This window comes from Ips typographus, linkage group LG15 (genome assembly GCF_016097725.1).
Source record: "Ips typographus isolate SLU linkage group LG15, UJ_Ityp_2.0, whole genome shotgun sequence".
Taxonomy (NCBI): Eukaryota; Metazoa; Arthropoda; class Insecta; order Coleoptera; family Curculionidae; genus Ips; species Ips typographus.
Genome location: NC_138436.1, coordinates 5,842,105 through 5,868,087, shown reverse-complemented (window position 1 = coordinate 5,868,087; position 25,983 = coordinate 5,842,105). Strand labels below are relative to the sequence as shown.

General features: G+C 34.8%; 1 long non-coding RNA gene and 1 pseudogene across 1 annotated transcript; one reads left to right on the top strand and one right to left on the bottom strand.

Annotated features, from left to right (window-relative positions):
• Positions 1 to 25,983, bottom strand: part of LOC145738117 (striatin-interacting protein 1-like) — a 132,899-nt pseudogene that overhangs the window by 45,030 nt on the left and 61,886 nt on the right.
• LOC145738495 (uncharacterized) lies at positions 19,220 to 19,859 on the top strand. The gene is made up of 3 exons (XR_014180777.1): positions 19,220 to 19,488; positions 19,552 to 19,622; positions 19,691 to 19,859. It is a non-coding gene; the product is annotated as an uncharacterized LOC145738495 (long non-coding RNA).

Here is a 25,983-nt window from a genome sequence, read left to right as displayed (position 1 = left end):
AAAACGTCTACAGATATTAACAACAAGACTCGAATAAGATTATTTTGACAAACAGACACATTTTTTGGGAGAAATGGCGTTACACCAAATTTTTCATTTTTTTACTACACTTCAGTCAAACCCTGTATACTCGGATTCATGACAACTTTTAAAAAGATTATTTAGGTCAACAGACACAGAAAGAAAATACCTTTTAGTTGTCAAAAGAATTATTAAAATCGAGTCAATCAATTTGAAGAAACAGCTGTTGAAAAAACAGCTTAAATTTTAATGGCCTATTCTTTTTAACAAGCAGTCTAGTTTATTTTGGTATTAAGTTTTTTTTGTAATATAAAGTAGAAAAAAAAGTGCAGGCAAAAGTACAACCAATCACTTTGTACAAAAAATAGTTATTTACTAGCAGTAAGGCAAGTAAATAAAGTGTAAATAAAGATTAAAGTAATCAATTGAACAATGTCAGATGCTGTCCACCTGAGATATTATTTATGGAGAGGCAAAAGCTTGAATACCTATTCAAAATATCTAAAAATTTAGATGTATTGTTTTGGTTTTGAAAAGATTCCAACTCCACACAGATGTTTGCTTTATAATCATAGTATTCTTTATAAACAGTGCGTTTTTTTTAAAGTGCAACATAGGATTTCACATGTTAAATTTTTAAGCACATGTTAGACCATGTTATTTTGGAACTAGAAATATAAAACTTGACGGGTGGCTGTTTCGTACGCTTAAGCTAAAGTAAGTTTACCAATTCGGCCTAAAAAGTGATAAAAAACTTTCAAAAAATCATCTTTTCTCAAACAGGTTTTATCTTTTCATACTTCCTTTATGTCGGTATAGCAAGTACAATTTGGCATAGAAAGTAAAACAGGGTGATCAAAATGCAAATATTAACATTATATCAAGAAAGTTAAGAACAAAAGAAGTATTTTTATGAATGAATTGTTCAAAGTGACCTCAGTTTGAAGCCAAACAGTATCCCAATCAATAATAAAATACCCTTTTGCGCGTTAAAAAAAACGCACTGTACATTTTTTTCTTTGTTTATTGGGTCTTCTGTCTCAACACACAAAAAAGGTTTGTTGGAAAAATGGAATTTTGCACTATTTTTAACTAAGTTGAAAATAACATTAACTTAGTCATCCCAACACAAGACCACTGACTTAGGCTCGGTCTTGATACTTAAAAACCCTGACGTTTTTGTGGAAAATTTACCACCCTCTTCAGATAATCTAAAAAAGAACACAACGGCAGAACACAGTAAACAACAACTTAATAAATATTAAACCTGATAATGTTCAATTTGGAACTCCAAGAAGAGTTTTTGTCAATGAAAATTGACATAAATTTTGACTTTTATTGTTCCAATAGGAAAGGTTATCTATTGTTGTAGTGAAAGGTGGGTTTTATAATGAAAACAAAATTACAAGAAATTTAAGTTTTGTTTGATATGTCCAAGTGTTATCTCCTTCCCTAGAATATTTAACCAAGTTTAGTCAATATTAATTTAATTTAATTTTATTAGTGTGATATTCCATTTTTCAAACAAACTTTTTTTTTGTAGTGAGACAGAAAACCCAATAAGCAAAGAAAAAATGAGTAACTCGTCTCAACAAACATATAGAACATGTCTCTTCTCTTTATATACATGTTGTCTCATACAAATACACACTACAAGCTACATACCTCCTTATTACTGTTACTTTAAACATGCCATTAAATATCACTACATATACCTAATACAAATTGACTCAAGCTTTAGCAGTGCAATTTACTAAAGTGTATAATAATGATTAATGTGAGAAACATAAAACAATAATGAAAACTGCATTGTTTTTCATTTTAATTTGAGTTTTAGTAAAAATAGTTAACTAACCTTAAAACTTGTTCTTTTATCTACTGTTGTAATGTAGTGCATTCAATTTCTCTCTTTATCTCGATTGATATGTGGCAGTCTTCTTAGTGGATAATTTGGGCCTGAATACCGTTAGTTACTTCATAAAAAAATAAACTTCTGCAACCATATAGAAAATTAGTGAAATATTCAGGATATACCGCATACAATTCTGTAAAAAAGGCTTAATTTGTTACTTGAACTATACTTAAAAAATGCTAGACTTGAAAAATTTTTAGAACTGAAGCATCAAGGGGGTTTATTACATAGGTTAGGTATGAAACTGCCACTGTAATCTTACCTGGGCCAGCAGCTGTTTGATCCATTATGTGCATCAAAAAATATATGTTTACTTGATTTTAGGATATAATCTTGGAGGAAAAGGGTGACCGCCGAAGAGCGAGTGGACGTGAACTTAACCAAACAAAAGTGACATTGTTTTTTGAAGTATTTTTCGACAGATTCTGGTCAGAGATATATTTTGTAAAAAAAAGCATGTGGTTTGACCATTGTTGGTGTGTTGAATAAAATAATCAAAAAAGATATACAGTCCACTTTTATTTAACAACAACTAAAAAGAAGAGAGAAAATACTGGGTCCAGCCTTTGGATTCACCATTTTGGTCCTACGAGTCGGATTGAGGCAGAAACAGAGCACCTCCAGAGTTCGAGTTGATAGCTGCAGCTTGTTTGTACAAAGTTACCAGAAAGTTGCCGTATTATCCACATCGTAACCTTGAGTAAGTCCGTTCCATATTAGCCTTTTATTTATCTGAATATTATTTGAATTGAGTTAATCTGAATCAATACATGTTTTTATTTGGCTTTATTTGTAGTTTGTAGAGCGTACCTTCCAATATAAGTGAGGTGACATTGAGTTGCTTTATAATTACAGCCAGGTTGCATGTTTTTTCTGTATTCGACAATAAATATTTTTGATGATTTGTTTGCAAGTCTTCAGAGTGAAGGTTGCACCCCTTTAATTGATTAAAATGTAGGTTTGAGTGATTATCTTGATCTTTAAAATGTCTGTAAAAAAGAATAATAGTGAAATTATAAAACTGCAAACACAAAAAGCTACTTTAAATGGGCAGTTGACCAGATTTGATAAATATTTGTGTAATATAAACTTATCATCTTTAAATTTGTCAGAGTTAGCTACTCGCTTAGAAAAAAATGAAGATATTTAAAGTAAATTTGAGGATTGTCAACTACAGTTAGAAATATTGGGTGAGGATGATGATCATGAGTTGGAGAGGGAACATTTTGAAAATTTTTATTACATGGTCATATCGAAAGCTCGCTCACTGTTGAATGGTCAACAGATTGGTCAAGTTAATAGTAATGAATCACAGTCAAAGCCTGTAACGAATGAACCATTGGTTAATATCAAACTTCCACCACTTAATTTACCTCATTTTGATGGAAGTTTTGATAAATGGTTGCAGTTTTATGATGCCTTTAATAGTATTATACATGTAAATACTAACTTATCACCAGCACAAAAGTTTTATTACTTACTTTCAAGTTTACAAGGTGAAGCAAGACAGTCTATTCAATCACTACAGGTAAGTGACAATAATTATTTTGTAGCTTGGGAATTGATATGTGATAGATATCGAAACTCCAGATTAATAATTAATAGTCATTTGAAAGCTCTTTTTGCTATTCCAGCATTAGTAAAACAAGACAAAAGCAAAGATAGTTTGCGCCAATTCATTAAGGATTTACAAAAAAATATTGGTGCACTTGAAAACTTAGGTCAACCAGTGTGCTCATGGGATTCTATCATTCTTTTTCTCATGTCTTCAAAACTTGATGATAAAACCCGCAGAGAATGGGAGTTATCACTTAGTGATAGTAAAGAATTGCCGTCTTATGGTGATTTTATTAAGTTTTTATCGAAACGCAGTCAAGCATTGGAAATGATAGAATTTAAATCAAAAATAGGAAGTAATGAGAGCAATCATAGTAGTAGAAAGTATAATGAACGTTCTTATTCTCATTTGTCAAATCAAGGAGCAAAGTTTTGTAACTTTTGTAAAGGTTCACACTTTATTTATTACTGTTATAAATTTTTAAAGCTATCAATAAATGAGCGCATTAATGAAATAAGAAAATTACAACTTTGCACCAAGTGTTTACGATCAGGCCATCCTAATAAGGATTGCAAATCAGAAGATTGTCGTAAATGTAAAAAGAATCATAATACATTACTCCATTTGGAAAAAACGAGTCATTCTGAATCATCATTGCCTGCTGATGTTGTTGAACCAACTAGTAATGATAATATGCATCAAGTTAATAATTTTCTTTGTTCAAATAATGATTCGCAGCAAATAATAAGTGCAAGTAGCTCAGATGTGACTTCTGATTCAGTGACAATATTGGCAAATCAGAATTCGAATCCTTTTATTTTGCTTTCTACTGCTAATGTATTTATTAATGATGCAAATGGTAAACCTGTTTTATGTAGAGCACTTTTGGATTCAGGTAGTCAGTCAAATTACATGACTTATAATTTGCTTAAAAAATTGAATTTAGAAAAATCAAAAGTAAATATATTGGCTAGTGGAATTAGCAAAAATAGCATACATATTGAGCATTCTTCTCGAGCAAAAGTCTTTTCTACTTACAACAACTTTCAGATTGAAACAAATTTCTTAATTTTAAATAAAATAACAGGTAATTTGCCAAATACATCTTTTAATAAGGAATTTTTGAATATACCTAACAACATTAATCTTGCAGACTCTAATTTCAATGTTCCTAATTCTATAGATATCCTGTTGGGTGCAGGAATATTTTGGTCTTTGTTGTGTGTAGGCCAAATTAGCCTTGGAAAGGGTATGCCAGTTCTCCAAAAATCACATTTTGGATGGATAATTTCAGGTTCTTTATGTCCTCTTAAATTTCAGACTACTTCTTGTCATTTGAATATTGAGCATATAAGAATTCAAGAACAACTTGAAAAATTTGGAGAAATTTGAAGAAAAAGTGGAGGAGTGTCTTCCTGTTTCAAGGTTTTCCAAGGAAGAGTTGGAATGTGAACGTTTCTTTGTTGATACAACTAAACGAGATAAATTTGGCAACTTTATTGTCAGTCGTCCAACTCGAGAGAACATTCAAGATTTAGGCCAGTCTAAAGATTTTGCCTTTAAACGATTGATTGGCATTGAAAAACGACTTTCAAATAACGAAAATCTTAGAAGGCATTATCATGATTTCAAGCAGGAATACATTGATATGGGTCACATGTCCTTAGTTGAATCAGATGAAGATGAGGCAAGTTCTTCTCGAATTTGTTATTTACCTCATCATCCCGTTCTGAAAGTTTCTAGTTTAACAACAAAGTGTCGTGTGGTTTTTGATGCTTCGGCGAAAACTACCTCAAATTTGTCTCTTAATGATGTGCTAAAAGTGGGACCCATACTTCAGGATGATTTATTTTCAATTATTGTACGATTTCGTTGTCACAATTTTGTTTTTATCGGTGATATTGAAAAAATGTATCGTATGGTGCAAGTTCACCAGCCTGACCGTGATCTACAACGAATTCTTTGGAGATTTGATATTAATGACGAGGTTGAGTCGTATAGGGTTAACACTGTGACTTACGGAACAGTTCCGGCGTCGTTTTTGGCCGTTAGATGTTTGCATGAAGTGGCTTACGAAAACATGGAAAAATATCCAGAAGAGTGTCATATTATATTAAAAGACTTTTATGTTGACGATTTGATTAGTGGCGCAGCCACGATTGAAGAAGCATTCAAATTAAGAAATAACATTTCTAATTTATTGGCTAAGTCTGGATTTTTACTCCGTAAATGGGCATCTAATAATAAAAATATTTTGAAATCTGAAACCAGCCAACTTAACACCTCACATTATTCCATATCTGATGACAAAGATATTAAGGCCTTAGGCGTTTTTTGGAGTCCCTCTGATGATACTTTAAAATATTCCACTAACTTTAATACAAATTTAAAGGGACGAATAACGAAACGATTCATATTGTCAATAATATCACAGATATTTGATCTGCTTGGGTTATTAGCTCCGGTAAATATGCGAGCTAAACTAATTTTACAAAAACTATGGAGGGAAAAGATTGGGATCAAACTGTTCCACAAGATTTGTTTTCGGCTTTTACACATTTTTATAATCAAATTTTGGATATCAACGATATAATAGTTCCAAGACATGTTTCAATGGTAAATGCCAAAACCTTAACCATACACGGGTTCTGTGACGCTTCTATTACAGCATATGGTGCCTGTTTATGCGTGGTCTTGTAAAGGTAGTAAATGATACTCCGGCAAGTTCCCTGTATTCAATATCTATTTGCTGAATAAATCAATTATATTTATCGTACTCTATTATGCCTACTCATACAATATAATATAGGTTGCCGTGTATACATAAAATACTTATAATAGCGAACCGATTGATGCAATACGATTAATAATAATACTTAGCTATGCATGTCAATGAACTGTTACAACTTCAACTAACTATGTTACAGTCTCACATGGTCCAGAAAGTGTGCATTCTTCTCAACTTTTATGCGCCAAATCGCGTATCGCTCCATTGAAAACATTAACTTTGCCTCGTCTTGAACTCTCTGGTGCACTCTTGCTGGCAAATTTATATGAAAAGGTCCTGGATTCTTTGAGTGTGCCTGTAACCGAAACATATTTGTGGACAGATTCCACAATTGTTTTGTCTTGGTTGGCCATGGAGCCTAGTGATTTAAAAACATTCGTGTCAAATCGCGTTTCTTCTATTCAGTCTCTAACCAGTAGTTGTCACTGGAAACATTTTCCTTCGCAGGATAACCCTGCGGATTTAATTTCTCGTGGTCTAAGCCCGCGCAATTTATTGGTGTCCAGTATCTGGTGGTCTGGCCCTGATTGGTTAGTGAAGGATGATTCATCTTGGCCTACTAGCAAATTTGAAATGGCAAATGTGCCAGAAAGACGAGAAAATAAAACTGTAATTTTTACAAGCACTGTTAATGATTTTAACCTATTAAAACGATACTCATCTTTTTTAAAATTATTGCGGGTAACTGCTTATACATTACGATTTATTCATAATGTCCGTAATCCTGATAATCGTTTTAAAGGCTCTCTGTCTGTGAGCGAATTAGAAAAGACTTTGAATGTTTTGATAGAAATTGCTCAAAGACAAGATTTTTCAAGTGATATAGAATCATTAAATAAATTAAAAACCGTTTCGCATAAAAGCAAAATTTTATCTTTAGACCCATTTTTAGACGAGTCTTTGATACGAGTAGGGGGGAGGCTTAGACACTCAAATTTATCATTTGAACAGAAACACCCGTTACTGTTGTCTGATAAAAATCATCTCACTAAACTTTTAGTTAAATATGAACATGAAAAAATGTTGCACGCTGGAGCACAGACTGTATTATGTAATTTAAGAAGCCGGTTTTGGCCTCTAAATGGAAGAAGTTTGGTGAGAGGTATTATCAGACAGTGTGTTGTCTGTTTCAAAGCAAAACCTAGAGGAGTTTGCCCTAAGATGGGAGATCTACCATCGTCACAAGTGTCAAATTCGCCGCCATTTACTAAAACTGGTTTGGACTTTGCTGGTCCTTTGATGTTAAAGGACGGAAAAGCACGAAATCGAACTTCTGTAAAGGCATATGTATGCGTTTTTATATGTTTCACTACAAAAGCGGTTCACCTCGAGCTTGTGGGGGATCTTTCATCTCAAACCTTTTTGGATGCTTTGAAACGGTTTGTAGCACGCAGAGGGTTGCCTAGTGATATCTATTCTGACAACGCCACAAATTTTGTGGGTGCAGCTGCTAGTCTTCGCGAAATATACAGAATTGCAAGCGATTTTTCAAAAGTAGATATTGTCCAAGATTTTTTAGTTGGCAATGGAATTCAATGGCATTTCATTCCTCCGCGATCTCCACATTTTGGTGGGTTATGGGAGGCTTGCATAAAATCCTGTAAGTTTCATTTAAAGCGTATTGTTGGGAATGCCCATATAACGTTCGAGCAGTTATATACTGTATTGGTTCAGATTGAAGCCATTCAGAATTCCCGACCTTTAATTCCGTTGTCCTCTGATCCCAATGACTTGGAACCCTTAACCCCAGCCCATTTCCTCATCGGACGTTTGCTTACTGGTTTACCGCAACGTTATTTGGAAGATACACCGACCAACCGACTTCGTCATTATGAAAGGATGCAGCAACTTGCACAGCACTACTGGAGAAGATGGCATGAAGAATATTTGAACACGCTCCAAACGCGGCTGAAATGGAAACGGCCTGGTGTAGCTCTGAAGTCAGGAATGATGGTCCTCGTAAAGGATGAGCAGCTTCCTCCATTTGAATGGCCACTTGGCAGGATTATTGAAGTCCATCCTGGACCTGATCAAGCAGTTCGAGTGGTAACGGTGAAAACTGCGAGGGGAATTGTCAAGCGAAGCTTCTCGAAGATTTGTCCTTTGCCCGCAGATGAAGAGTTGAAATTCGTCCACGAAGTTTCAAGGGGGGCGGCATGTTCAGTCGCGAAAGAAGAGGAGAAGAAAAGGGTGACCGCCGAAGAGCGAGTGGACGTGAACTTAACCAAACAAAAGTGACATTGTTTTTTGAAGTGTTTTTCGACAGATTCTGGTCAGAGATATATTTTGTAAAAAAAAGCATGTGGTTTGACCATTGTTGGTGTGTTGAATAAAATAATCAAAAAAGATATACAGTCCACTTTTATTTAACAACAACTAAAAAGAAGAGAGAAAATACTGGGTCCAGCCTTTGGATTCACCAAATGTGATAAAATTAAATTATTTTAGCTGCATGTTAATCTTTTTGACAGAACTAAATAAACAAAAACCAAGTGACAAGTGACAAGACTAGTCGGCATTTGCCTTCTCAATAGATCCAAGATCTAGCGAATGTCAGCGAGACTTGTTTGCTTAAAGCGATACGCCGGGTGACGTCACAGTGGATGCTCGGGTGCACAATATGCACTTAATACCCAAAGGATAACAGGCGTTGTCTGTTTTGTATTACTCTTTACATTAAACTTGTCTCAAATGCGGCTTGTTGTGTGTTACTAGAGGCGGCCCTGAAGTGTTATCTTTATCCTTTTTATGCCAATTAAGAATTTATTTATAAAATATAAAACTAACAAAAAAAAAATGTTGGCATTTGTGTACATTGTCTATCTTGACTATTTTATTTTATCTTGTTCTGATATATATGCTATGTTACTCCTACAGCTTAAAACTCAAGTTAATACTTTGACCAAAATATGCCTAAAGGTAAAACCCCTAGAAAATATTATTATTTGATAACACCTATTTGCTATGTAAAATATTAACTATGTATTTTGTTCAAAATCATAAGGAATCAACTAAACTCTAAGAATAGAGGTGCAGACAAACATGTTCAATAAAAACACAAAAGCATTGTAACGAAGTTACGAATATTTTTCTGTTTGGTTTACTAAGCCGTCCGTTAGTACCGTTGGATTTGCGGCGATATGCAGATAAGGAATCTATTAATAGAAGCCGTTTACTAAAGTAACCAGTGCTAGTACGTTGCCAAAATACGATGGGCCGTATTATTAAGTTATTAAATTTTCTCAGGATTGGCCAGTCCGATTTTTACCATTCTTGTTGGAAGCCATTGGTAGAATTACAGGGTTTACAACAATGCTGCAGTTTGTAAGCGCGCAATAGGAATTTAATGGTTTACGGCTTTCCTTGTAATTATAATTCGCGAGTTGACGTAGCTGGCTAGGTTGGCCGAAGCGTACCGTTTTCCTGCAGTACTGCGTTTCGGTACGCGTCACTCGAGTTGGGCCGTGTTTCCCACTACCCGAAAGTGGGGGAATCGGACTGTCTATAAAACTGGCGTGCGCCGTCAGTTCGTTCTCTGTTGAGATCGCTAGCTCCCCCGAGCAACATCTCAACCTTCCAGCAGCACCGCCGCATCCCAGTAAGTATACCTGTTTAGTGGCTAGCCCTCCTAGTGCACTGTGTACCTGTTATTTGAACACCGAGGCTCGCTAGACCGGGTGTTCGTTCCCTGTTTACTCCAACCCTGTACCGCCGTTTGTTGTAGCGTCGTGGTTCGCTAGACCGGGCGCTGCTGTAACATTCACGTCACCTGTTTTCATTGCAAACGCTACATGGTTCGCTAGACCGGGCGTTTGCACCGTTATTCCCAGCCCGGCCATTTTTCCGGCCCTTTTACTTCAGTAGCATCGTGGCTCGCTAGACCGGGTGCTACGCCATAGATCCGGCACTGTAGGTTTCTATACAAACACTACATGGTTCGCTAAACCGGGTGTTTGTATACTTTTCCCCGATAGGCCAATTTCCGGCCCTAGTTCACTCTGTAGCGTCGAGGTTCGCTAGACCGGGCGCTACACGATAGTTCCGTATCCAACACAAACGCTACCTGGTTCGCTAGACCGGGCGTTTGTGTCATTTAGTAGTCCGGCCGCACTTCCTGGCCCTGTCTTTTGTTGACTACGCTACATGGTTCGCTAGACCGGGCGTAGGAGGCAAGTTTCTATATCCTATTGTCAACAAGAACCACTACAAGGCTCGTATAGACCGGGTGGTTCAGTAATACCCTTTCCCAACCCTTTTACCGACCCGTGACACCGTAACTGTATTTGCACTAGGACGGTTAATTGCTTAGTTGTAAACGTAGACCTGCATTGTCCCTGTAATTAACTTTGATTCATCTTGTACCTGTAACATTCATTGCATTGCGTGGCTTTTTAACTTTCTGCATTATACCGTTGACCTGTTTTGCATCGCATCCGACCCGTACCGTAACTAAGTTGCACACTCTCACTCTCGTTCTTGTTTAATTAAGGGGAGGGGGGATTTAAGATACGCTTGTTTGCATAAGTATTTGCTTTATTTAAGTTTGCTGGCATTTTAAGTTAATCACAGAGAATATACGTTAGTTGATTGGTACTTTTGGCTTTTATTTGCGTTGTCACGAACTGAACCACTATTACCACAGATTGTCGGGAACCTTGTCTCCAGCTGTTTAAAAGCTACCAAGGCAAACGAATTGTGTTTCCTGGTTCACATTTCGAAAACTCTAAATACTTTCTTAAAACCAGGTGGCGCCCGAGGCAATTCTCATTAACTTTTGTTCTAGAAGATACTTTAGTTCGAACTCCCGAATAAATAGCGTCACAGCATGTCATTAGTATTACATACATACATTATTACTGACCAATTGCTACTTGTGTGGAGCAGCATGTGTGGACATGGTTTGCTACAAATATCATGCTCATAAAATAGCAATACGTATTTAGATTTTTTAGTATACCTACTATCTGGAGCATAGGTGAAAGGGGGCATGCTTGTGGCACATCTGAAGTTCGGTTGCTTATGAGCAAGCCATAAAGTACATAGTGTCTACTTAAGCAGGCATGACTATTGCTAGGAAAAGTGAACAGCTGAAGGGTACAATCATTCTTCGCATATGCTAAGAAGCAGGCCTTTTTGAGCATGTGTGTCTGCACCTTCACTTTGGTTACAGTGGTAGATAGATATGTTGATTGAAAACATTTTGTTATTGTATTTCCTATGATAAAACACACTATTATACTTACAAATAACCATATTACATTATTTTATGAACTGATATAATCATAGACTTGATATAATAATTATTAAGTACATCGTTGGTTGCATTCCTTAGCAACACAGAGAGTGGGAGAATGAATTCTGTGTTACAACCTTCTGTGTGCATGATCTGAAACTACAACTGTAAATTAAAAAGCACAGTCATTAGGCAACTTTACACTTCATTTTACAGCAACCAAGTTGGGGGATGAACTTGCTTGTCACACAAAAATTGCTCAGCAACCATAAAATTGTTTACAATTTAATTAAAATGGAGCACTGATCTAAGTATTATATCTTTTGGCAAATTGATTGAACACAACCTGCACACTGGATCAGATGGCTTGTATATTGTCTAGTGAACTGAAGCTTTTAGATGTTTCACACCTTATTATATCATTGTCATTCAAACATTCAACTAAGTAACTTCGCTAATAACTAAACAACAGAATACTGTACACCCCATTTGTTAGTTGGTTCCTTAAATGTGGCTTTGTTGGTAACTAGACTCAATAAATGTTGCGATGTTGTATGGCTAAGCTTGCAGATCGGCTTTACTCTCTAAAAATAACTTATTAATAACACTACACTAGAGGAGTCTCTTGCTATTCTCTCACTGATGACCTTAAACTGAGAAGACCACCAACTAGAGGAACTCTTACTATTGTGTAAATAGTGTTATTTGTTCATGTTTTCCTAAAAATCTTACAATAATAAGACTAATAGAAGTACATTCTGGTATTAATATGCCTGTAAATGCAAAGGTACCTATGCACTGTAAATGATTTCTTGTTTACTTTTAATTTGACATGTTGGGTTAGATTTTAATCGCAGATGACAGATGAAATATAGGGAGGTGTGGTAGCGCTATAGCAATTCGACTGCTAAATGAAAAATAAATAAAGTCATTCAAATTGAAGGGTGCACGGGTAAATTTTTGGCCAAATTGAGAAAACAGCTTCACCCGATAGACAATAGCGATGCTATACAGGGTCCAAACTTAGTCAGAAGAAAAACGAGCTACTAATTAGTTTAATAATTTTTTATCAACAAAAAAAAACACGGTTTCAACTAATTATTTTTTGATATACATTTTTATTTATGAATTACCTTGTTTGCTACTTAAGTTTAACGAATTTAATATTTATGATATAAATCTGGTGAAAAACAGGCTAAGTCAACTAAAAAGTACTCAAAAACTTCAAAATTTGACTTAGCTTGTTTTTCCCGTGCACCCTTCAATTGTTAAGCAAATAGACAGAAATCGGACTAAATACAGCTCGCTGACCGAAGACAGATTATCCAAATGAATGCAAATAAATTAGGAACAATCCAACAACAAAATTGGTTTAGTCGACGGTATTAGATACTTAGGCGTTTGGCAACAGCGCGCTCAAATTTTGGCCTACTTAATATTTTTTTCGTGTTCTGTCTTTGTCCTGCACATGCATTTATCTATGTTTCTCTGTCCGTTACACGGTTTTCCTATGGTCGGTTTTGGATTTACCATACGTGTATATAAATAACCGGATTGCTTATTAAACTCATAAACTACGTAGATAGGCATAAAAGAAACGAATTAGCTTTTTTGATTGTTACGCACCTATTTGTCACGGTATCTTTGAACCTTTTTACTTGAATTGCCGCTCAGTACATGTAAGCAGATTTTATGGAAATTACCTCACAAAAGGGCCTTAAATGGTGTATTGTTTAAATTAATTGACTGAACGGGTCCGATAAGAAATTGGCCCTAAAACTTTTACGATTAATTAACCAAAACTCAGCCTTGTCCTTATACATAAACGGAGTTTTCATATAAAGAACTGTAGATGTAGGCAATCATTCGCGATGAGAAGGGCTGCCGTCGATTACATTCTGGACCCGATGTAATTAAATCTTCTAATCAACACCTCCATTCATCGCGATAGGGTTATTGTTTAAAGATAATGAGTCGAAGTACCGCCGGTTTGTCGATTTTCCCCTTATCCTCACTTTCTTTTATTTCCAGATGGGTCATTTATTCGGATTTAAGGTGGACAACGGCTAACGTTGAGAACTTAAGCTTAATTGAGCGGAGAGTTAGCCTATTACGGATGCAAATGGAGATTGTGCGGTTGTCATACTGCCATTGGAAATTGCACCGACTTGCAATAACGTATTTTAGGCCTACCATATAGTTAATTCACTTGCAGTTTGGGAACTTAAAAGAACATTTTAGGTTTTTCGTTGTGGTTCAGCTTCATCAGAGATTACTATGCTCTCTAGCTCGTCAGTTTGGGTTGCCACACTTCTTAGAGTGGGTCTGTAGATAAAAACTCTCCCATAAGAATCTGAAAATAATATAAATTTTAACAAACTTAATTTAAGATTCATAATCAAAAACGCTGTTTTTTTCAAAAATTTATACATTAGTTTTATGTTTCTTTAAAACTGCAAAAACGTTTCTTTACACAGCAAAAGACATATTTATCTTTTTTTTAACAAATAGAAATGAAAACTTTCTTAGTTGAAGGTCTTGATGCTCGTTGGTGAAAACCTCTATTTAATGATTGAGCGATGGCTATTAAAGCTGGTAGATCCATGCTTTCCTCTAAAATCAGTAAGATTATTTGCAATGCATATTTGCGCTTCTACAGAACAAAACCAAAATACTAAAAGCAGTTTTTAGTTTTAGTAGCATAAATGATCAACGCTGTCCCTTTTTAATACACATAAACAAAATAATTTCTAAGTTTAATTGCTAACTCAAAACATTACAATACAATATCTTACGTATTGAGATTTGATGATCTATAGAAGATAGAAGGGCAGGAAGTTGTAAGTAAGGATTCTTACTGATGGGCACTGAAACAAAACAAATTTACACTTTTTTTGTCAAAAATATCAATTTACTTACATATTGAATCCTCTGGTGTTGTCACAACCTCGTTAGTTGCTAATATATGTAAAAAAATTCTTAATAATTGACACACAATATGTAACCTTACGTTGAGATTGACTGTGCTCTCCTGTAGCTCCTAAATGAGAAAATATTATTACATATTTACAAATTTTCAGTGTATACCGTACGTTGTAATTGGGCTGGTTCAGGAACAGGAGTTTGCCTACCTCCACTGCTTAGTAATTGCCTACACAAATTCTCGTCAATTGGTGAAAGGGTAAACATTACAAGTTTGGACTGGCGGTGGGGTTGGTGTTGTTGAAGAAATTATTTCGCCATTTGGGTCACTATTCGAGGCTGTCAAAAGCCTATATTAGATGATATTCGTATGTATAGTAGAATAAGTTCGGTCTAGAAAGTAAACGTAGAATTTGTTCCAAAAGGCCACCAGGAAAATTTCACTTGGTAACCGGTTTCGGCACAATTGTCATCATAAAGAACAATTAAAAAAGATTTTTAAAAGTCAGAATATACAACATAAAACGGCTAACAAACTAAAATGTATACATACCATGTATATTGCCACATTACCACTTATTGTATTTAAGAAAAATAGGGATGTATAAAGAAAAACCTTAGAAATTAATTAAAATGATGGTTTCAATAAATTTAATGGCTATAATGTTCTCAAAATAGTGTGCTTAAGCACTTTTCCTGAAATAGCATGTACCTATATGACGTTCGAAGTGGAGTTTCCTTGAATTTGTTGTTGTTTTTCATGTGCCCTACTTAATAAATTAATATAAATAAGGAAATTCTACTTAGTCAACCTGATTGTTAATTTTTAACAATTTTTGCAATATTTTAATAAAAGAGTTATTGATAGCATTTGACATTATATGGCCCTCTAGCGTCATTTTTGATTTTTGAAAATTATCACAAATGGCGATAGACAATATTTACACTTGTAAATAAGTGTGTGTACCAGCTTGACATAGGAGAACAGAACTTATATTTTTGTAAACATCCCAAGAACAAACAAAATGATAGATGTTAAAATTTATTTATTAAAAAAAAAAATATTAAAAAGCTGCGGGCCAACAGTAGGACCGGAGAAAAATGATTTGAAAGATTAGAAATTAAAAAAAAAAATAAATATACAAACCTCGGTTTTACTGCATCCGACATTTTATCAAAAACAGTTATTTATTTTATCAAAAAAAAAGAATTTTATTATAATTTATGTATAATTAACTAGAAAAATACTCATCCAAAAATAAAAATCAACAGGTTCGAGGGTTTTTCTGAAAAAACTGAAATTCTTTATTTTAAGCATTTAATATACTTTTGCCGAATACTTCAAGCTCTGATTGAATTCAATTTAATCAATGGGAGTTAGAAATAAAACGGTAAAAATTGAAAGTAGAATTTTCTGGTGTGGCAACATTACTACCCGTTCGGCCATTCCCAGAAAGCGTAATCATTTTAAATTGCATGTAGTGCTCTAGCAATATGATTTTATAGCAACGTGGAGCAGGAATATTGGCAGTACGCTCTGGGTGACTGAGTCCTGTCGGTGGGATCATGTGTAAGAGCAAGGGGCTTCACGAAACGATATAGTTAGCGACAATTCGCATTCCCCCGGTTACCCTTTCTGGGGCCGCGCGAGACATAACTGCTACCGGCATGGTTTACATAAAAATGCGTAAAATATATATAGATCGGATTTGTAGCCACGGAGGCTGTTAAGTTTATGTCAGGATTTCACTTTGGGGTATTTGTGTAAGATATTTCAGGGGCTCAAAGCTTAGAATTGAAAAAATGCTAACGTGGAAGACTCCGACAATAAGGCGAGGTAATAATCCCCCTTAGTGGAGTTCTTTTGAAGTAGACAGGGTTGGTCAGTAAGTCCGGCTAGCTGTCAGAAACAATAATAAGCTGAATCGCTGAGCTTGCAGTAATATACAGGGTGATTCCAAAGTTACTGCTTTCCTTTCATCTGCGAATAGGGCTTAAAAAATAAGTTTCTTTTTCGAAATCGTTCGAACGAACGGCAATAATTTTCAAATCTTAGTTATTACGCGTAAATTTCTCTTGACTACTTACTTTTTTTTTGGCGGTAATGACGACTTATAACCCAACATAATTTCGCTTGAGTCGCATTACTATCGGGTTAGGGTGGGTTCTAGTTCGGGAAAGCGCAGTTTGCTTTGGCACTTTTCCGAAGGTTCTGAGATGACACTTTTTTTCTCCAAGACAAGTTGCATAACAATATCATGCATAATATATTTCAAAATTGGACAGGTATGACGGTATCTTTTCACTACCGCATAGTTCATTAGAGAGATTTGCGCGTAGGCTTCGTTGTTCGCGTAATGGTTACGTTTCTTTTATTAGTATCGATTCCTAGTCTTGCCATCTGTAGCTTTGGTTCGGTTTTCATTGTCGGTTTTATTTTTTTTCTGGATTGTTGATTTGGCTTGGCGCTTATCGCATATTAGACTTTATCGTGTTGGAGACTTATCGTGTCATTACTGGTTGAGTGCCTGTGGCATTTTGTGAACTCAATTTGTTGAGGATTTAGCCATGTACTCTTTCAGAAACTACTATGTTTTGTTACTACTATGTTAGTATGAATATTGGATTTTGATTTGAGTTTGGTTCTTATTGTAGTTTCAGTCTCTTTTGGAGGATTTGTAACCAGTCGTTGTTTCTTGCTTGCTATTTTGCTACCGACCGTGACTATTGTTTGAATTAATATTGTTATTAACTTTGAATAATTTTGTTTTACGATATCTGGATTAGACTTAGGAGTGCACCGTCAGTGACTCAATGAGATATTACTAACTTTTCAAAGTAATGAGCTTAGTTGACCACTTTCTACTGAATGTCTGAGCAAATTTTTGATTTATTGACCTTGTCGTATGTTGTGATGCCAACGTGTTGATTTTCGCTTATTGTATACCTATTTTGATCGGATATCTTTTATTGAGTTAGAGCTGGTGAAGTATCGGGTCGAGTGTTTACAGTTCTGTTTGTCTCTATAGTGAGGATTTTACTGTACGCTCGTATTTAGAAAACTGTTGCCGTTTGGTTTGGTTTTTCTTTGGTGCTTTTGGCGCATCAGTTTTCAGTCGCTTTGGTGGATTTTTGACCTTGAAAACTTACACTATTGTCTTGGAGCTCATTTTCTCTTTTCCTTACTTTGGTGTCACATATGCTAAACAAGTGTGTTAGTTACTTGCGGTTCTATTTGGCTTCGGTCAATTCCTACGATGGTCAGGTAAAGTTTGCCTGATCTTTGACAGCAAGTGGTTATACGATACCATTAGAACTTCCAGTGCTTTCCTTTTACGATTCAAATTTAATCATTTATACTCATGCCTAGTTCTTAATCACGTGCATCTGGTGTACCCAAATCCGACGTTCTTTTGCTGGTTGCGGGAGGAGCGGTTAAATCAGCAAACATCTTTTTTTCTGGCGTTTCATTTTCAGTTTTGATTTTTATTTTGTAGCTTTCTCTTTTTGTTTCAGTACTCCCTGATGGTGTTTTCGGCACTTTTACATTTGCAATACCGCTGTGAGTTTCGATAGAGTAAATAAAATATTCTTTCTGGTTTTAGGCATTTTTAGGGCCATAGAGCCTTAGTATTTCTACCTGCCCACACGGGTGTGACGACGCAGATGACATTTTTAGGGCCATAGAGCCTTAGTATTTTTACCTGCCCACACAGGGGTGTGACGACGCAGATGACATTTTTAGGGCCATAGAGCCTTAGTATTTTTACCTGCCCACACAGGGGTGTGACGACGCAGATGACATTTTAGGGCCATAGAGCCATTGGATATTTGTTTGAGCAAACCTGAGGTCACTTTTAAATTGTGGTTGATCGTCACTTTCGAATTTTGGCTTAACGTCAGGAAACTTTTTAAGTTTCCCTCCTAACTAAGGAGAGGGGGGGGTTGTCACGTTTGATTTTTGGCGTTACGAGCTGATACAGATTGGTACCCAGTTTAGTTGCGTTTATGAGATAGAGACTTATCGAGCAACAGGTAACCGTTTGCGGTTAATTTAATTTAAACTGTAATAATTTTTATTTTCTATCCATAGTGTGGGCAAACACATTTCATTTTGAAAATGGTGAGGTTTTGTTTTTTGTTTATCAATCCCAATCCTCTGACCGGTTTCGCCGTATTACGGCTCATCAGAGAGGCTATAGGGCTTGATAACCAAAGAACAAAACCTTCGTTCCAGTTACTGGAACGAAGGTTTTGTTCTTTGGTTATCAAGCCCTATAGCCTCTCTGATGAGCCGTAATACGGCGAAACCGGTCACACAACTAACATTTCATTTTGTTGTATTTTCAGAGTCTAAAGGTATTTTTAGTAAAATGTTTTAAAGTTTTCCTAGATTCATACCTGTTTTAAGCGATTTCTAAAGTCTCAAGGTGCTGCTGGAATTTTTGGAAACCATTTCCGGTTTGCCAGTCTTCAGTGTTCGATTAATGCACTATTTTACACCGCACCGAGCCATTCTTAATAATTCACCGGAGCCCTATAAAAGGATTTGTTTATTTCGAATAATTTACCGGTTTATTTTGATTTGTTTTGTGGGGTTATTTCGTAACGTTGACGGCATCAGCTGTTAGTGACTTATCGTTCGTCATTTGTATGTCATCTTGAACCGTGACAGCTTTCATATTGTAGAGTTTTCCGATGTTGCCGGCTTTCATTTTTAGATTAACGGAAACACGTTTCCACGTGGAGTGTTCTGATTGGTTGGCCGTGACTGCCAGTTTTTTTACTATTGTTGGAAGGGTTTCTCTTCATCGGTTTCTTTTTAATTTTTTTCCTGTTGGACCTTCAGAGAAACTTACACGTATCACGTGGGCTTTAAGAGGAATCGTCATTTTGTAGTACCGATTACGGAATTTTAGTGCGACCTCTTTTTTATAAAAACGGGAGTTATTTGGAGGAGTATACCGAGTTTTGTTGGGAACTCCGTTTTTCTCGCTGTATGCGGATTTATAAGCCTTAAAAGTGGTGTGATTTTCTTGTGGAGTGGTGAGTTGGTGAGTTTGAGGTTAAGTTTTACCACGTGGTTATTTCACTTAGGAAATTAATTTGACCATTAGATTGACCTGAGAGACCTGAGGCAGTCTTGTAGTACCTTTGATTCGATCTGTTTGGTGGCAGTGTCGCCCAAGTAAGTTTGATTTTGGCCATTTCCAATTTAGCCTCCGGCTAAAACACGTGTCTTCTTCATTTCAATAGCAGTTAGCGGAGTCTTCAATCTGTGACTACACACAGTTTGGTAGCTGGTGACCGAGTATTCGAGAGAATCAACTAAGACCCTTTTGCTCAATCACAAAAGGTAAATTTCGTGCTTTATTTGATTAATTTTGGTAGTAAATTGGTTATAAAACCATCCAGTTGCTTACTGATTAATTTGATTTCTAATCATTGAATATTGTGCTCAATCTTTTGCGTTTTTAATTAATTTGTTTGTAGTAAATTCGATAATAAAGTATTACTAATGAATATAATCAGTCTTAATATTAAGTGATTGTAACGAACACTTGTCCGACTACATCTCTTGGACACTGGGCTGTAGCGCTTAGATCGATAGCGGATAGCAGTACACTTGCTCTGTACAGAAAGTAAGATTAGTTTAAGAATCGGATCAAGCACTGAAGTGTGATGCTTGTTTGACGAAGCGACTAGAAACCCATAATATAAAAAACCATCTGAGGGTAACTGAATTTTTACTGTTTTATTGTTGCTGCAACCTCAAACCTCTCTTTCAGCTATCGTTCTGTGTTGAAGGCTTACTACAATTATTTTCTTGTAAATTAATTGATATTACTTGGCAGGTTTCATTTTGTTTTTTTTTTGTAATCCTATTTGTTGTCCTGATTACTGGTTTATTGAACTCCAAATACCAACTTTGGCATTTTCTGATTTATTGGTTAAAATCAGTGGCGCAGAGAACCACCCCAACGCTCTTAACCAACTGAGCATATTAGTCGAGCTTAATTTGCCGCAGACTTTACGTTCAATACGCCAGGACATCAGTGTTTAACTTTCGCTTAGCTTTAAACACCAGCAATTTTCTTTTACGAAAGAAATTCCGTGGCAAAGTATTTATTTCCTTTTCATGTCTCTAAACACCCTATCCGCTAGTGCCTGAAATGTTGCCGGCGCGTTACAGAGTCCAAAACTCATATAGTTAAATTCCCATAGTCCTGTAGTACTGTTTTGAATCCTCGCTTATCGGTACTTGCCAAAACCCAGAGTACATATCCAACGTTGAAAAATACTTTGAATTGCCTAGGTATGTTAAGATGTCGTCGATATTTGGTACTGTGTATGCTGATTTTCTTGTTACGTCGTTAAGTTTTCTATAATCCACGCAAAATCTAGATTCGCCCGAGTTTTTCTTTACCAAGACGACCGGACTGGCCCATGGTGATTGACTGGGTCTTATAATGTCGTATTTTTCCATTTCGACGATTTGTTGGTCGATTATATTTTTTTCTTTTTGTGACACCCTGTAAGCTCTGCTTTTTATTGGCTTTGCATCCCCCACGTCTATTTTATGCTCGACTAAATTCGTTTTTTCCATGTACTTTGGTGTTTTAGAAAACACGTCTGAAAATTCCAGTACTGTTTCCCTGAAGATGTTTTTTTGGTTTTCGTCTTTGATATGCCCGATTTTATGATCTTCCAAGGGGACTACTTCTTCATCGTCTTCTATTTGTAGAACGGAGAGTTCGTTGAGGTTATGGTTGGTCTTCCGTTGTAAATATCGTATGGTGGTTCCTTTGTAGATTTTTTGAAGTTTTTTAAGTCCGGTCCTTTATGTAGGAGTATTCCCCTAGGTCGTAAGAATTCATCTTTTTCTATGAATTCGAAATATGATAGTCGGTCACTGTTACGGCGACCGGTGGGTTCAATGCTATCTGGCTATATGTCTCGGGTTTCAAAACAACGTCGTCCGACGCGCAGACCTTGTATAATTCACTGTTTAAGATATCTATTGGATTTTCTTGAATTAAATTAATTTCTGGTGAGCCCTCTTCTTCGTTCTCGGTTTGAGTTTGTGTACATTTTTTTGAGACTGATTAGGCGGGGTTTATTTTCATCGTACTAATACAATTTGTGAATTCTGTTGGTCCGAAGTTTAACGTTACTGTCGCGTCATTTTTTGTTAGTCTTACAGTTTTTGTGCCGTAATTGATCTCAGCATTATTTTTGTTCAGGAAGTCGTTTTCAAGGATTAGTGGTTTAGACAAGTCTTTTACAACTAAGACTGATTTACGTACTTTTAATTCGCCTAGTTCTATTAAGATTTCTCCCGTTCCTAACGGTTGTATTCTATTTTCCCCTGCTGCAACCAAATTCAAATTTTCGTTCAGGGGTTTATATTCTTTTATTAAATTACTGTCTATTATGCTTCTGCTGGATCCTGTGTCCAAAATTATGTCACAGTATGTGTTGTCCACTAGTCCTTTTATTTTCAGTATGTTCGGGCCTGATGTTTGGAGGGCGAACTCTGTTGGCCCCCTTATTGGAGTCGCCCACTTTCGTTTGGGTGCGCGTTTCCGCTTCTTCTCTCACTGTAGCATGTATAGTGTCCTACTTGATTACACGTGTTGCATCTCGGTCTCCCATCGCTGTACCTAGTGTTAGGTAGATTTTGCGGTCCGGTTGGACGTCCCCGGTGTGTGAATCCTCTTCCTCTGGGGTTCTGTTCTCTTCTTTCGTCGTATCTTATATTTTCATTCCTCCTGGGCTGGGACCTGTAGTTACTATTATTCGCAAAGTTCGACGGTCTGACGTTTCCTCTGTATCCACCGTTTCCTCTGTACCCATTGTATCCTCTGTTTCCACGGTAGCCTCTATACTGAGCTTGATAATTTGTCCGGTAATTTCCATTTGGACTTATGTTATTCGCCATCTGACGTTCGTCTTCCTGACGCCTGTTTGCAATATTAGTTGTCTGAGAGAGCGTAAACACTTCCGTTTGTGAGATCATTCTGTCCATCGGTACTCTTTCTCTGACGTCGCTCAATCTTAAGACGAGAGTTTTTAGTTTATCTAAATTTGATGCACCGTTGCCAAACAAGTAGTAGGTCTCGGCAAACGAAGGATGCAATCCTTGTTGGAATTGGTCTTTGAATGTTTCAAAGTTCATATTCGGGTCGATTTCATTTGCTAAATCCAATAGATCGTAGTAATAGTGTTTGATATCATCGCTGTCCCCTTGCTTTCTATAAAAAATAGAACACTATAAAAATTGAATTAAATCGATTCTGATTAAAAAAAACACACTCTATGAAAATTTTTGAAAATGTTAAAAACAGTTAAAATGACAGTTTTAATGGTGGAAAACGATTGCAGAACGCTTTAAAAATTGAATAAAATCGATTTTTATCAAAAAACACACTTTTTGTAATTTTGAAATTTTTTGAAAAAGTTAAAATGACAGTTTAAATGGTGCAAAATGATTGCGGAACACTACAAAAATTGAAAAAATTCGATTTTCATTAAAAAAATACGCAAATATTTTCAATTTTTGAAAAAGTTAAAAACAGTTAAAATGACAGTTTAAATGGTGCAAAACGATTGCAGAAGACTTTAAAAATTGAATAGAATTAATTTTATTCAAAAAAACACTTTTTTTAAATTTTTGAAAATTTTAAAAGTTCAAAAAATAAGTCCAAATGACAATTTTAATAAAGCAGATCGATTGTAGAACACTATAAAAATTAAATTAAATCAATTCTGATTAAAAAAACACACTTTTTGAGATTTTGAACATTTTTAAAAAAAGTTCAAAACATTTAAAATGACAGAATTAAATTTAATCAAAAATCTGCTAAAGCTAAATCTTTCTTTTTGTCTTATATACCTACCTAAGTATATATTATGATTATTTATAGTTATACATAGGTTATACCTACCTATATAATATTAGTCAAGTGTAGGCTAACTTAATTTCACTGATTTAAGCTTAATTAAGGTGTATTTATATGGTGTACAATAATAAGTTATTATTTAATGGGGTAAGTTTTTAAGGGTTATAGTTTTTAAGAGGTTTTCTGATAAAACTCAGGACAATTACGTTTTTCCCAACATTTAAAACGTGTCTAGACGTATTTGCGGAATTTTGCAATTTCTAAAGTCACTTATAATTGCTTTTTGAAAAAAAATACACTTTTTGAGTTTTTGAACATTTGTAAAAAAAGTTAAAAACAGTTAAAATGACAGTTTTAATGGTGCAAAACAATTGCAGAACACTACAAAAATTGAAAAAAATTGATTTTAATTAAAAAAACACATATTTTGAGTTTTTCAATTTTTTTGGAAAAAGAAAAATAATTAAATTAACAATTTTAATAGTGCAAAATGATTGCAGAACACTATAAAAATTTTATAAAATCGATTTTTATCAAAAAAAACACACTATGAATTTTTGAAAATTATTAAAATAAGTTAAAAATAGTTAAAATGACAGTTTTAAAGGTGCAAAATGATTGCAGAACACTACAAAAATTGAAAAAAAATCGATTTTTATCCAAATTACAAATTTTTTCAGGTTTTAAAAAATTTTGAAAGTTAAAATATAAAATAAAATGACAATTTTAATAAAGCAGATCGACTGTAGAACAGTAAAAAAATTGAATTAAATCGATTTTTATCAAAAAAACACACTTTTTGAGTTTTTTAAAATTATTAAAAAAAGTTAAAAATAGTTAAAATGACAGTTTTAAAGGTGCAAAATGATTGCAAAACACTACAAAAATTGAAAAAAATCGATTTTTATCAAAAACACAAATTTTTTGAATTTTTAAAAAAATTTTAAAATTAAAAAATAAAATAAAATGACAATTTTAATAAAGCAGATCGACTGTAGAACAGTATAAAAATTGAATTAAATCGATTTTTGTCAAAAAAACACACTTTTTGAGTTTTTTAAAATTATTAAAAAAAGTTAAAAACAGTTAAAATGACAGTTTTAATGGTGCAAAATGATTGCAGAACACCATAAAAATTGAATAAAATTGATTTTTATTAAAAAAACACACTTTTTAAATATTTAAAAATTGAATTAAATCGATTCTGATTAAAAAAACACACTTTTTGAGTTTTTTAAAATTTAAAAAAAAAATAAAATGACAGTTTTGTTTTAATAGTGCAAAATGATTACAGAACACTACAAAAATTGAAAAAAATAAATTTTTTACAAAACAAAAACTTTTTGAATTTTTTAAAAATTTTGAAAATTAAAAAAACAAATAAAATGACCATTTTAATAAAGCAGATCGATTGTAGAACACACATCGATTGTACAATAAAAATGTCAACCTTATCAATTGAACCATTTCCAAAATAACCTAAAAATAACGATTTGAAAATTTTATAATTTTCAGTTTATAATTTTTTACAAAAAAAACGGTACATTTTTCGAAAAAAGTGTACATACGAAAAAAGTTGCGTAATGTCCAGATATATGTACAATAAAAATGTCAACCTTATCAATTAAACCATTTCCAAAATAACCTAAAAGTAACGATTTGAAAATTTTATAATTTTCAGTTTATAATTTTTTACAAAAAAAAACGGTACATTTTTCGGAAAAAGTGTACATACGAAAAAAATTGCGTAATGTCCGGATACATGCACAATAAAAATGTCAACCTTATCAATTGAACCATTTCCAAAATAACCTAAAAATAATGATTTGAAAATTTTATAACTTTCAGTTTATATTTTTTTACAACAAAAACGGTACATTTTTCGGAAAAAGTGGACATATGAAAAAAGTTGCGCCATATTCAGATACATGTACAATAAAAATTTCAGTTTTTTAAATTAAACTGTTTCCGAGATATTTAGGAAAATGTGTTACGTACGAAATAGAGTTTTCGTCCGTTACTCGTTTGGTTTGTGTTTTTAATGTCCGTGGGCCTAGTTACACTAGTAGACCGATTCCGATCGCTTAAATCCTCCAATTGCACTTTGTGCACATTTTGTTGTAAATGTGGGAGCGTGACCTGATAAGTTATCAGGTGCCGTAGTCACGTGATTAGTTTCGATTTTTGTCGGGGAAGCGTCGGTTTGTGGCCGTGTGTTTCTTTGTGTCAGGTGCCATGTGGCCTATTTAATCACCCCACTTTGTGATATCGGTCTCTTTACCACTACAGCACCCGAACTGCCGACATCTGACTTTTTTTTTTTCTTGAGCGGTGTGGCGCGTGTGAGTTTGAATTTTTAATCCGTGATCATCTGGCCGAATTACAGGTAAATTGGTTTTATTGTTAGTTCTTTTGAATTATTTTGTATCGGCCCAATTTTCCAACACAGCATTGTGTTCGGCCCAACCGGAGATTCAGAGACTTTTCCAACTGGAGATTCAAAGACTTTTCCAACCGGAGATTCAGAGACTTTTCCAACCGGAGATTCAGAGACTTTTCCAACCGGAGATTCAAAGACTTTCCCAATCGGAGATCCAAAGACATTCCGACCGGAATTTCAAGGGCTTTCCGACCAGAGATCTAAAA